Source organism: Arachis ipaensis, chromosome B05 (assembly GCF_000816755.2).
Source record: "Arachis ipaensis cultivar K30076 chromosome B05, Araip1.1, whole genome shotgun sequence".
Taxonomy (NCBI): Eukaryota; Viridiplantae; Streptophyta; class Magnoliopsida; order Fabales; family Fabaceae; genus Arachis; species Arachis ipaensis.
Window position 1 is genome coordinate 45454318 of NC_029789.2, and position 11296 is coordinate 45465613.

Here is an 11296-nt window from a genome sequence, read left to right on the forward strand (position 1 = left end):
GATTAAAAACAAGAATTAAACATAAGAAGTGCAAGAAATTAAACTAAAAAACCCTAATTCTAGAGAGAAGGGGGAGCTTCTCTCTCTAGAAAATGACCTACAACATGATAAAACCTAAACCTAAGTGCCCCCCTTCATTCCTCTTCACTTTGGCTTTAAATAGTTTCAGAAAATGAGTTGGATTGGGATTTGGAGGCCTAGAATTCACCCCCAGCAATTTGCATTAATGAGCTCACGTGCAGGGACCTGTGCGGACGCACAGACGCGTGCGTCCGCACATATGCTGAAAATTGACCTGTGCGGACGCACAAGTACCTGTGCGGACGCACAAGTACCTGTGCGTACGCATAGGTATACTTATGTCCACTATAGCAAATTGTATATCATTTTAAAGCCACGGACGTTAGCTTTAAAATGCCACTGGAACCGCCTTATTTGGATCTCTGTAGCTCAAGTTATGACCAATTTAGTACAGAGAGGTCAGGGCTGTCAGCTTTCCAAATCTCATTTTCTTCATGATTTCTCCCCTTTTGGATGCTCTTTCTTCACTTCTTCAACCCATACTTGTCTTGAAAACCTAAAATCACTTAAAAAATACATCAAGGCACCACATGGGATTAAAGTGAATTAAAATTGACTAAATTAAGCACAAAAGAAGGGGGTGGCATCGCGGTTGTGGCTGGGTGGTCGAGGGTGGTGTGGCGGTTGGAGGTGGTTGGCTGGGAGTGGTGGTGGTTGGGGGGTGGGTTGCAGAGAAGAAAGGAAGAAGAAGGGGAATGGGGGGGTGCGACGGGTAGGGTTTCGCGTCACTGGGGGTTAGTAAATTTGAATCCACGTGAACGCGTGGGGCACGCGGTCGCGTGGCTAGGGTGGACGGGGGTTGACGCGATCGCGTGAGTGACGCGATCGCATGGAATGGGTAAAAGGATGCATGACGCGGTCACGTGAGGCATGCGACCGCGTCGCTGGAAATTGTGCTAAACGCACAATTCCAGCGTCGTTTCAGCGCAACTCTCTGTCTCCTTTGGGGGTGTTGTGCAATGCACGCGACGCGAACGCGTCGCTCATGCTTTCGCGTGGGATGGGTGTTTTGCAAGTGACACGTTCGCGTGATGGACGCGAATGCGTGGGCCTTTTTGTGCTAAACGCACAACAGCCGCACGATTCCAGCCCAGATTTCTAGGCATTGGATTTTTATGCCGATTTCCAGATCACGCGGCCGCGTGAATGACGCGGACGCATGGGAGGTGGTTTTCGCAACTGACGCGAACGCTTTAGCGATGCGATCGCGTCGCACGCCTTCCTCTTTTTTTTTATGCAATTATGAAGTTATGCAGTATGTAATGCCAATGCAAATGCTTACGAATAATATCCAGGTTCAATGAAAATAAAACAATATAAAAATAAACAAAACGAAATAAAATGGAAACATGAACGATCATACCATGGTGGGTTGTCTCCCACCTAGCACTTTTAGTTAAAGTCCTTAAGTTGGACATTAGATGAGCTTTCTGTTATGGTGGCTTGTGCTTAAATTCATCCAGAAATCTCCACCAATGTTTGGAATGCCAACAGCCTCCGGGGTCCCAAACTAAGCATGTAAAGCTTCTGAGCAGCTTCAAGCAGATTTTCAGGTTTCTGGGGTGATGAATATCAGAATATTTTCCAGGATCCCAAACCTTGCTTTTAAATCCGCCTTCGTCTTGACCTATATTTTTCCATCTGGGCGGTTTAGAAATTAGATTCTCACCAAGAAGACCAAACATTTTCCGAGATCCATTCGATCGAACATGATACCAATCCGTGCACTTCGAATTGAAGCGTGGAATCTTATTGAATCTTGCACACCAACTCTAAGTACGAGCCATTTCCCTCTTACTCTTAAAGCCGCAGAGAGCTCTAAGCTGGCCATCTGTTTCAAGCAAACCATATTCAAGTGGAAAAGTAAAGTTAAAGATTAAGGATTGTACCCACTTGAAGCTTGTATTGGGTGGTAATGGCCTTGGGGTAGGTGTTTCCTCCACTTCCTTGCAAACTTCTTCAAATGCAACCACGTCTTGATCAAAGTCGTCGACATCTTCCGCATCACTCAAGTCATAAGTTGGAGGTTGAGAGAAATCTACCTCCGCATCATCTTCGTATTCACTTGGGGAAGATTCCTTAATCTCAGAGAATTCACTTGCGGATGCAAGTTTATTACTAGGAGAACTTGACTTGAGACTATCATCATCAAGGAAACGTGCGTCTTGGGTTATTCCGACTAGTTCTTCATGAAATACCTGCTTTGGGGGTTGTGCACTACCCTCCTTAGAATTAATTGTAATGTCCTTGACGGAATTTTTCACAACTCTGGATTCCCATGGAGGTTCAGCATCTCCTAAATCTTCAATCAGTACTTCTTCTTCTTGGATAATTTGAGCTTCCTCCAATTGTTCCAGAACAAAGTTATGCTCATTATTGCCCTCTGGGGTTTCTAGTGTCTCCTTCATGCTACGTTCATTATTAGATTCTCCACATAAAGCTATTGGAGTTCCTTGAAGGTCTAAACGTCTCGAAGATAATTGATGTATTGCTTGCTCCAGCTGATAAAGGGTTGTATGAAGTTGATCTACTGTTTCCTTGAGGCGAACCTGTGATTCTCGAGGTGATGAATTTGGACATGGTGCATAGGGAAGTGGTGGTGTTTGGGAGTAATTGGATTGGAATTGGGGTAAATAAGGATCGTTTGGTGGGGAATGGTGAAAAGGAGCTTGTGAGTGTGATGGTTCAAAGTTATGTTGAGAGGATGGTCTATAGGCACAGGGTAGGGCTTGTTGGTAGTTACAAGGTTGTCCACCATATCTATCAGCTTGGTATGCATTGTAAAGTGGTCCTCGTCTGTGATACTGTGGAGCGTGTTGTTGCCTAAAGGGTTGATCAAATCCTCTTGGCTCCATCCATCTTTGATTTCTCTGACCTTGATGCATGCTCCTGCTATAACTTCCGTTTCCTTCAACAATATTAGAACCAAGCTCAAAGTGAGAGGGGTGAGAATTCATAGTAGCTAATGGAAATAAAAGGAGAAAACAAAAAAACAAATAAACAAGTAAAAGAAAAATATTTACAATAACCAATAATAAGGCACACGTTTGCAGTTCTCCGGCAACGGCGCCATTTTAAAGAGAGAAACTCTTGCGTGGTCTAGAATTCAGAATAAATTCGCGTTGTAAGTATAGCTTCTAGACCGACAAGAATTCCTTTCTTACAAACGTTTTAGTTGTCTCAAGTAACAAACCCCTAAATAAATTAATATCCGAAGTATTTAAACCTCGGGTCGTCTTCTCAAGGAACTGCAGGGAAGTATGTTCTTATTATTGGTTATGAGTTTTGTAAATTGGGGTTTTGAAAGTAAGGAACAAATAATTTAAATGACAAATAAAATAAATAAATAACTGTAAAATAAACTCTTGGCAAGGTATGAGAATTTGGAAGTCCTATCATAGTTATCCTTATCAATGATCATGAGAATTGAATTTTAATCCCACTTAGTTAGCCCTTGCTAAAGCAAAGGAAGGTCAAGTGGACCAATTAGTTTGATCCTCAGGTCCTAGTCAATTCCTAAGAAATGACTAGAGTTATTGGAGTTTAATTCAATTGGCAAAAATAACAATTATCAGTCACGATGAGTTTGATAACTCAAGAGTTGCCAATTAATCAACCAAAGCCAAAAGGAAGAAATTGCAAATTATTAATGTAAATAAAGGAAAGCAATCATAATTCTGAAATACCTCAAATTATATTAAATAGAAAATCAAATTTGAACATGAATGGTTCATAAGCCAATTTGGCACAAAAGTAATTAAAGAAAAGCATTAAAATATCCGGAAGTAAAAGAGAAATATAATGTAAAAGGAATATTGAACCTGATAAGGAGTTGGAATACTAAATTGAAATAATAAGAAATCCTAATCCTAAAACCTAAGAGAGAGGAGAGAACCTCTCTCTCTAAAAACTACATCTAAACTATGAAAAGTGAATAATTGGAGATCTCCCTCCTTGAATGGATGCATTCCCCCACTTCATAACTTCTAATCTGTGCCTTCTGGACTTGGATCTGGGCCAAAAAGGGCTTCAGAAATCGCTGGGGGCATTTTCTGTAATATCTGGTGCGTGGCGTCTGTCACGCATCCACGTGGGTCACGCGGTCGCGTCATTTGGAGTTTTCCTTATCACGCGTTTGCTTCGGTCATGCGTCCGCGTCATCTGTGTCCTGCTTAAGGCGCGCGTCCGCGTCAGTCACGTGTTCGCGTCGCTGCCTTTTCGCGCTAGGCATGCGGCTGTGTCGTCCATGCGTTCGCGTCGCTGCCAGTTTCTTTAAAAACTCCATTTTGTGCTTTCCTTCTATTTTTGTATGTTTCCTTTCCATCCTTTAAGTCATTCCTGCCTTAGAAGATCTGAAACTACTCAACACACAAATTGCTGCATCGAATGGTAATAAAAGGTAATTAAAATAAATAATTTCAAAGCATAGAAACATGTATTCACATATATCACATAATAAGGAAGGGAAATTAAAATCATGCAATTTTCATGAATAAGTGAGTGAATGATTGAATAAATATCTTGAATTGAGCACAATATATATCATAAAATATGGGTTTATCAACCTCCCCACACTTAAACAATAGCATGTCCTCATGCTAAGTCCAAGATAAAGAGTAAGGTAAGGTTAAAGTGGTGGAATCTCATGCAATGCAATCTATCCTAAATGTAACTATCTAAATGAATCATGCAATTCTAATTGTTATTCACTTGTATATAAAACTTACATGTAGTTAAATTAATTCACATTCTCAAGGAATCATATATGCATAGCCAACCTTAGATAATATTAAAGCACTTTTACAATTGAGATGGGTAAAAATATTTTTCAAACTTGCAAGATAATTAACAATTTAAGCAGAGATATATGGTGATGAGCTATTGAACCCTCACTGGATTTTGTGTTTACTCTCTAGTCACTCAGTGTTTATTGGGTTAATCACTCTATTCTTCTTTTTATCCTTACTTTCTATAACTTTGTTCTTTTTCTAACCAATCAACAATTATAGAATACAGACATACAAAAATCATGAGGTCTTTTTCAAGGTTGTAATGGGGCCAAGGTAAAGGTAAGGGTATATGTACAAGGCTAAGTGAGCTAATAAGTGAATCCTTGATTAGTCTAAGATCTCGCCTAACATACATATTTTGTAATTCAAAGTTTCTTAACCTATTTGCCCAACTTTTCTCACTTTGTATGGCAAGCTCATGCATTAGCTTAAATTTTATCCCATGTGCATTGGTTCTTTTTATTTTGCAATTGGGGAATTTTTGTATCCCCTTATTTAAATACTGAAAATAAACTTTTTTTTATTGCACATGGTAATTCAATTATTTTGATTTCACATGAGCATGCTTCCCCAAATTTTTATTTTGAAATATCTTTATTCTTTTTAACTTTCCTACTTGTTTCTATCATCCATGTTCCCATAAAGTTCCCCACACTTAAACAATACACAATTTCTATCTTAAGCTAACCAAGGATTCAACTTGGGATTTTTATTTTGTTTTTCTGCTTAAGGTTAGTAATGTGGTTTATAGAACAAGGGGGAAAAAAAGCTTAAGGGGGGGCTAACAAGGGTGATGTAAAAGGTAGGCTAATTTGGGATAAGTGAGCTAAACAAGTAATGGCCTCAATCATCTCTTAGTATGTATCTATATTCTATATTGGACATATAGATTAAAACAAAGCAAAGAACATCAGAATAAAAAGAAGGGCGAAACACACAAGAATAAAAATTATGGTTTGAATGTAACCATACAATTAAGCTCAAAACTCACAGGCTGTGTGTTCTCTAGCTCAAAATTCATATATTAGTTATACATGTCATGCAAGTAGAATTTTAAGAGCTCCCATTATTCTCAATGTAAAAATTTTTGGGTGGCTTTAAAGTTTTAGTGTTCCTCCTTGATGAAATGTTGTTAACTAACTAACATGTTATGTTCTATATACAAGGTGTGTGGATTGTTTTTGATTATGTTAAAGTCTCTAGTTTACTTCCTTTTTATTTTCAATTTAAACCAAACTATCATATGCTAAAAGGGGTAAACTATACTAATTAATCCACATGTTCTATAACTAATAAGTTTAGAATTGCAAACTAAACTAAATGGCTAAAATATGAACTAAAGTGCAAAATGCAAAAAATAGAGTGAAAACACATGAAAAGAACAATGTATAAGTACTGAAAGATAAAAATAAAAAAAAAGATAAAAATATAGAAAAATAACCAAAATAAAATGAAAGAGTCTGTAGTGGTTCACCAAAAAAATGCCAGAGATGGCGACCTCCCCAAACTTAAAATAAAGCATCGTCCTCGATGCTCACTCAAGCTGGTTGTGAAGGGGTGTCATCACTGGAAGGATGGGCTGGTGGGGTCTCGGTGGTGGCCTGAGGATCGATCTGTAGACTGGATGAGGGTAGGAGGATCTATCTGCTGTAGAGGAGGTTCTGACTGGATAGGAATCTCTGCCTCTGCAGTCTGTATTTGGTGTGGCTCCTCCTGCTGTGGTGCAGCCTGCTCCGGTCCTGTCTGTGTAGCCTGGGTGGGTGTCTCCTCCTCGTGATCGTCCTCTTCCACCTCAGATGTATCAGAAGGGGTGTCAGCTCGAAGGGGATGTCGCCACCGGAACGGATCATCAATTTGACGTGCTCATAGCGTCGCTTGTTGAGACGCTCCATACGATCCAAGCGGGCGAAGAGTCGATGCACCAAATGTAAATAAGCTCAGGAGCAGCTGGAGGTGCAGTAGGTGGGGCAGGTGCAGCAGTGGAAGAAGAGGGGGCAGCTGAAAGTGTGGCTGTCTCATCAGAAGCAGGAAAGAATGGAGGTCTGTAGCCTAAAGCCAGAAAGTTCCTGCTGTGGGGAATGATCTTCTTGCAGTCCGCAGCAGGTGGCTTCTCATCAGCATCCTCCCAAGGCACGTCAGCTCGACGGCCTAGCTGGGTGACCAGGTAAGGGAAAGGGAGGGTGCCTCTGACATGGACCCTGGCCATATAGTGCCGGATGAAACGAGGCAGATACAGGTCCTTACCCTCCAGCACACACCATAGAAGGGTGATCATAGTGGCAGGCAGCTCTGTCTCATGAGTGCTCGGCATAATAAAGTTACTCAAGATCTGGTGCCCTCATCATTCAAGTATATCCGCTTGATTCCTTTAGGCATGGTGGTGTTCTTACCTATGACCCATGGGACAGTAGGGTCAAGGGCTATCCTCTCCTTGACAGCATCCCAGTCAAATCTCAGAAAGCACATGTCCTCTTCAGCCTTTTGGTAATCATCAGGCTTATCTGACTTAGGCTGAAGGCGCAGAATATCCTCAATGGCCTCTTCAGTGACCAGTATCTGTTTCCCTCTCAGGTGCACTGCATCTAGGGAAGTCTTGAAATAATTGCAGTAAAACTCTCTTACCCAAGAAGCATTGACCTCAGTCAAATTTCTCTCCAAGAAGAACCAGCCTCTTTGTTTGATCTGATCAGAGGTGTACTACTGTAGTTCTTCTGGAATTTTCAAAGTCCTCTCCAGGTACAGATTTCTGGAGGTAGCAAACACGGGATACTTCAGCTCACAGTATCGGTTTGCAAACTTAATTGGATCATTGGCAGGGAGGAGCTGGCCAGCCTTCTCCTGCAGGGTAAAGTGCTTTTCTTGCCAGGAGTCATCATGCATAAGCTCCAGGAGAGACATAGAGGATTCACCTCTTTTCCGTTTTCCAGTTGCTGCCTTGCCTTTTCCTTTACGCTAAGGGTTAGTAATTATGAAATGAGTTGAAAGGAACAGTAAAATTATGAAATGAGTTGAATAATTGTGCATTTTGGATTGTTTCGGAGTTAAAAAAAGCTGAGATGAGAAATTACAATCCAAAATGTATTATAAGGAGAATACTTGTTAATTAGGAGCAAGCATAATCATGCCATGAGTTAAAAATTGAAAGAGTTAGTCAAAAAGTAGAGGGGAAAGTTAGAAAGTCAAAAGTGGTTAAACTTGAAAAAGAGGTTAGAAAGCAAAAATCAGTGAGTTAGTAAAAAAAATCAGAGTAAGTGGCATGAAGATTGGTTTCTAAGTAACAAGAATTTCACAATTTTAAGCAACAGACAACTCATGTTCAAGCAAGGAAATCAAGTTGTTGATGATTTATATAGATATAGAAATAGCAAAAAGTGAAATCTAATCATCAAAACAGATGAATAGGAATGATGGCCCGTGCATTCATGAATTGGTTTGGTAAAGGCTGAGGAGTGCCAAATTCAAATTGCCAAAACCAAAACATGAATGAATATCAAAACAATTTATAGAAAATTGGGCAGCATACCGGCTAAAATTGGATGTTCCCGGAAAATAAACATCAAGCAGAATAGTTCATATAAATTAAAATAAAGCTGCACTTACATGTACGAAGTATGAACATGAAAAAGCAGTGTAAAAAGTAGCATGAACAGTAAGAACATCATATGAACAAGACTAACATCACAGCAATAGCAGAATTACGAAAATTATAAAACAAGTAGCAAGAACAGCGCAATTAATCAGGCCTAAATCCACTAACCACATCCTAGCTACCTAACCACCTAAAATCCACTACAACATACATCTCTAACTATCCTAAATTTAAACATAAATTGAAAAAAATGCAAATAACTATGAATGAAAGAAAGGTGGCGTTCGGCGGAACCTGGTAGTTGTATGAACTAAGCTAGGGGACTGAGAGATGGCGGGGGTGTGGTTGCGGTGGTGCTGGAAGGGGGGAGTGGTGGTGGTTGGGGGGTGGGTTGCAGAGAAGAAAGGAAGAAGAAGGGGAATGGGGGGGCGCGACGGGTAGGGTTTCACGTCACTGGGGGTTAGTAAATTTGAATCCACGCGAACGCGTGGGGCACGCGGTCGCGTGGCTAGGATGGACGAGGGTTGACGCGATCGCGTGGGTGACGCGATCGCAAGGAATGGGTAAAAGGATGCATGACGCGGTCGCCTGAGGTATGTGACCGCGTCGCTGGAAATTGTGCTAAACGCACAATTCCAACGTCGTTTTAGCGCAACTCTCTGTCTCCTTTGGGGGTGTTGGGCAATCCACGCAACGCGAACGCGTCGATCACGCTTTCGCGTGGGATGAGTGTTTTGCAAGTGACGCGTTCGCGTGATGGACGCGAACGCGTGGGCCTTTTTGTGCAAAACGCACAACAGCCGCACGATTCCAGCCCAGATTTCTAGGCATTGGATTTTTACGCCGATTTCCAGATCACGCGGCCACGTGAATGATGCGGACACGTGGGAGGTGGTTTTCACAACTGACGCGAACGCTTTAGCGATGCGATCGCGTCGCACGCCTTCCTCTTTTTTTTTATGCAATTATGCAATTATGCAGTATGTAATGCCAATGCAAATGCTTACGAATAATATCCAGGTTCAATGAAAATAAAACAATATAAAAATAAACAAAACGAAATAAAATGGAAATAGGAACGATCATACCATGGTGGGTTGTCTCCCACCTAGCACTTTTAGTTAAAGTCCTTAAGTTTGACATTAGATGCGCTTGCTATCATGGTGGCTTGTGCTTAAATTCATCCAGAAATCTCCACCAATGTTTGGAATGCCAACAGCCTCCGGGGTCCCAAACTAAGCATGTAAAGCTTCTGAGTAGCTTCAAGCAGATTTTCAGGTTTCTGGGGTGACGAATATCAGAATATTTTCCAGGATCCCAAACCTTGCTTTTAAATCCGCCTTCGTCTTTATCTATATTTTTCCTTCCGAGCGGTTTCGAAATTAGATTCTCACCAAGAAGACCAAACATTTTCCGAGATCCATTCGATCGAACATGATACCAATCCGTGCACTTCGAATTGAAGCGTGGAACCTTATTGAATCTTGCACACTAACTCTGAGTACGAGCCATTCCCCTCTTACTCTTAAAGCTGCAGAGAGCTCTAAGCTGGCCATCTGTTTCAAGCAAACCATATTCAAGTGAAAAAGTAAAGTTAAAGGTTAAGGATTGTACCCACTTGAAGCTTGTATTGGGTAGTAATGGCCTTGGGGTAGGTGTTTCCAGTGGTTCCGTAAGTTCTACTCCTTTGCAATCTTCTACGAATTCCTCCACTTCCTTGTAAACTTCTTCAAATGCAACCACGTCTTGATCAAATTCGTCGACATCTTCCGCATCACTCAAGTCATAAGTTGGAGGTTGAGAGAAATCTACCTCCGCATCATCTTCGTATTCACTTGGGGAAGATTCCTCAATCTCAAAGAATTCACTTGCGGATGCAAGTTCATTACTAGGAGAACTTGACTTGAGACTATCATCATCAAGGAAACGTGCGTCTTGGGTTATTCCGTCTAGTTCTTCATGAAATACCTGCTTTGGGGGTTGTGCACTACCCTCCTTAGAATTAATTGTAATGTCCTTGACGGAATTTTTCACAACTCTGGATTCCCATGGAGGTTCAGCATCTCCTAAATCTTCAATCAGTACTTCTTCTTCTTGGATAATTTGAGCTTCCTCCAATTGTTCCAGAACAAAGTTATGCTCATTACTGCCCTCTGGGGTTTCTAGTGTCTCCTTCATGCTACGTTCGTTATTAGATTCTCCACATAAAGCTATTGGAGTTCCTTGAGGGTCTAAACGTCTGGAAGATAATTGATGTATTGCTTGCTCCAGCTGATGAAGGGTTGTATGAAGTTGATCTACTGTTTCCTTGAGGTGAACCTGTGATTCTTGAGGTGATGGATTTGGACATGGTGCATAGGGAAGTGGTGGTGTTTGGGAGTAATTAGATTGGAATTGGGGTAAATAAGGATCGTATGGTGGTGAATGGTGAAAAGGAGCTTGTGAGTGTGATGGTTCAAAGTTATGTTGAGAGGATGGTCTATAGGCACAGGGTGGGACTTGTTGGTAGTTACAAGGTTGTCCACCATATCTATCAGCTTGTTATGCATTGTAAAGTGGTCCTCGTCTGTGATACTGTGGAGGGTGTTGTTGCCTAAAGGGTTGATCAAATCCTCTTGGCTCCATCCATCTTTGATTTCTCTGACCTTGATGCATGCTCCTGCTATAACTTCCGTTTCCTTCAACAATTTTAGAACCAAACTCAAAGCGAGAGGGGTGAGAATTTATAGTAGCTAATGGAAATAAAAGGAGAAAACAAAAAAACAAATAAAGAAGTAAAAGAAAAATATTTACAATAACCAATAATAAGGCACACGTTTGCAGTTCCCCGGCAACG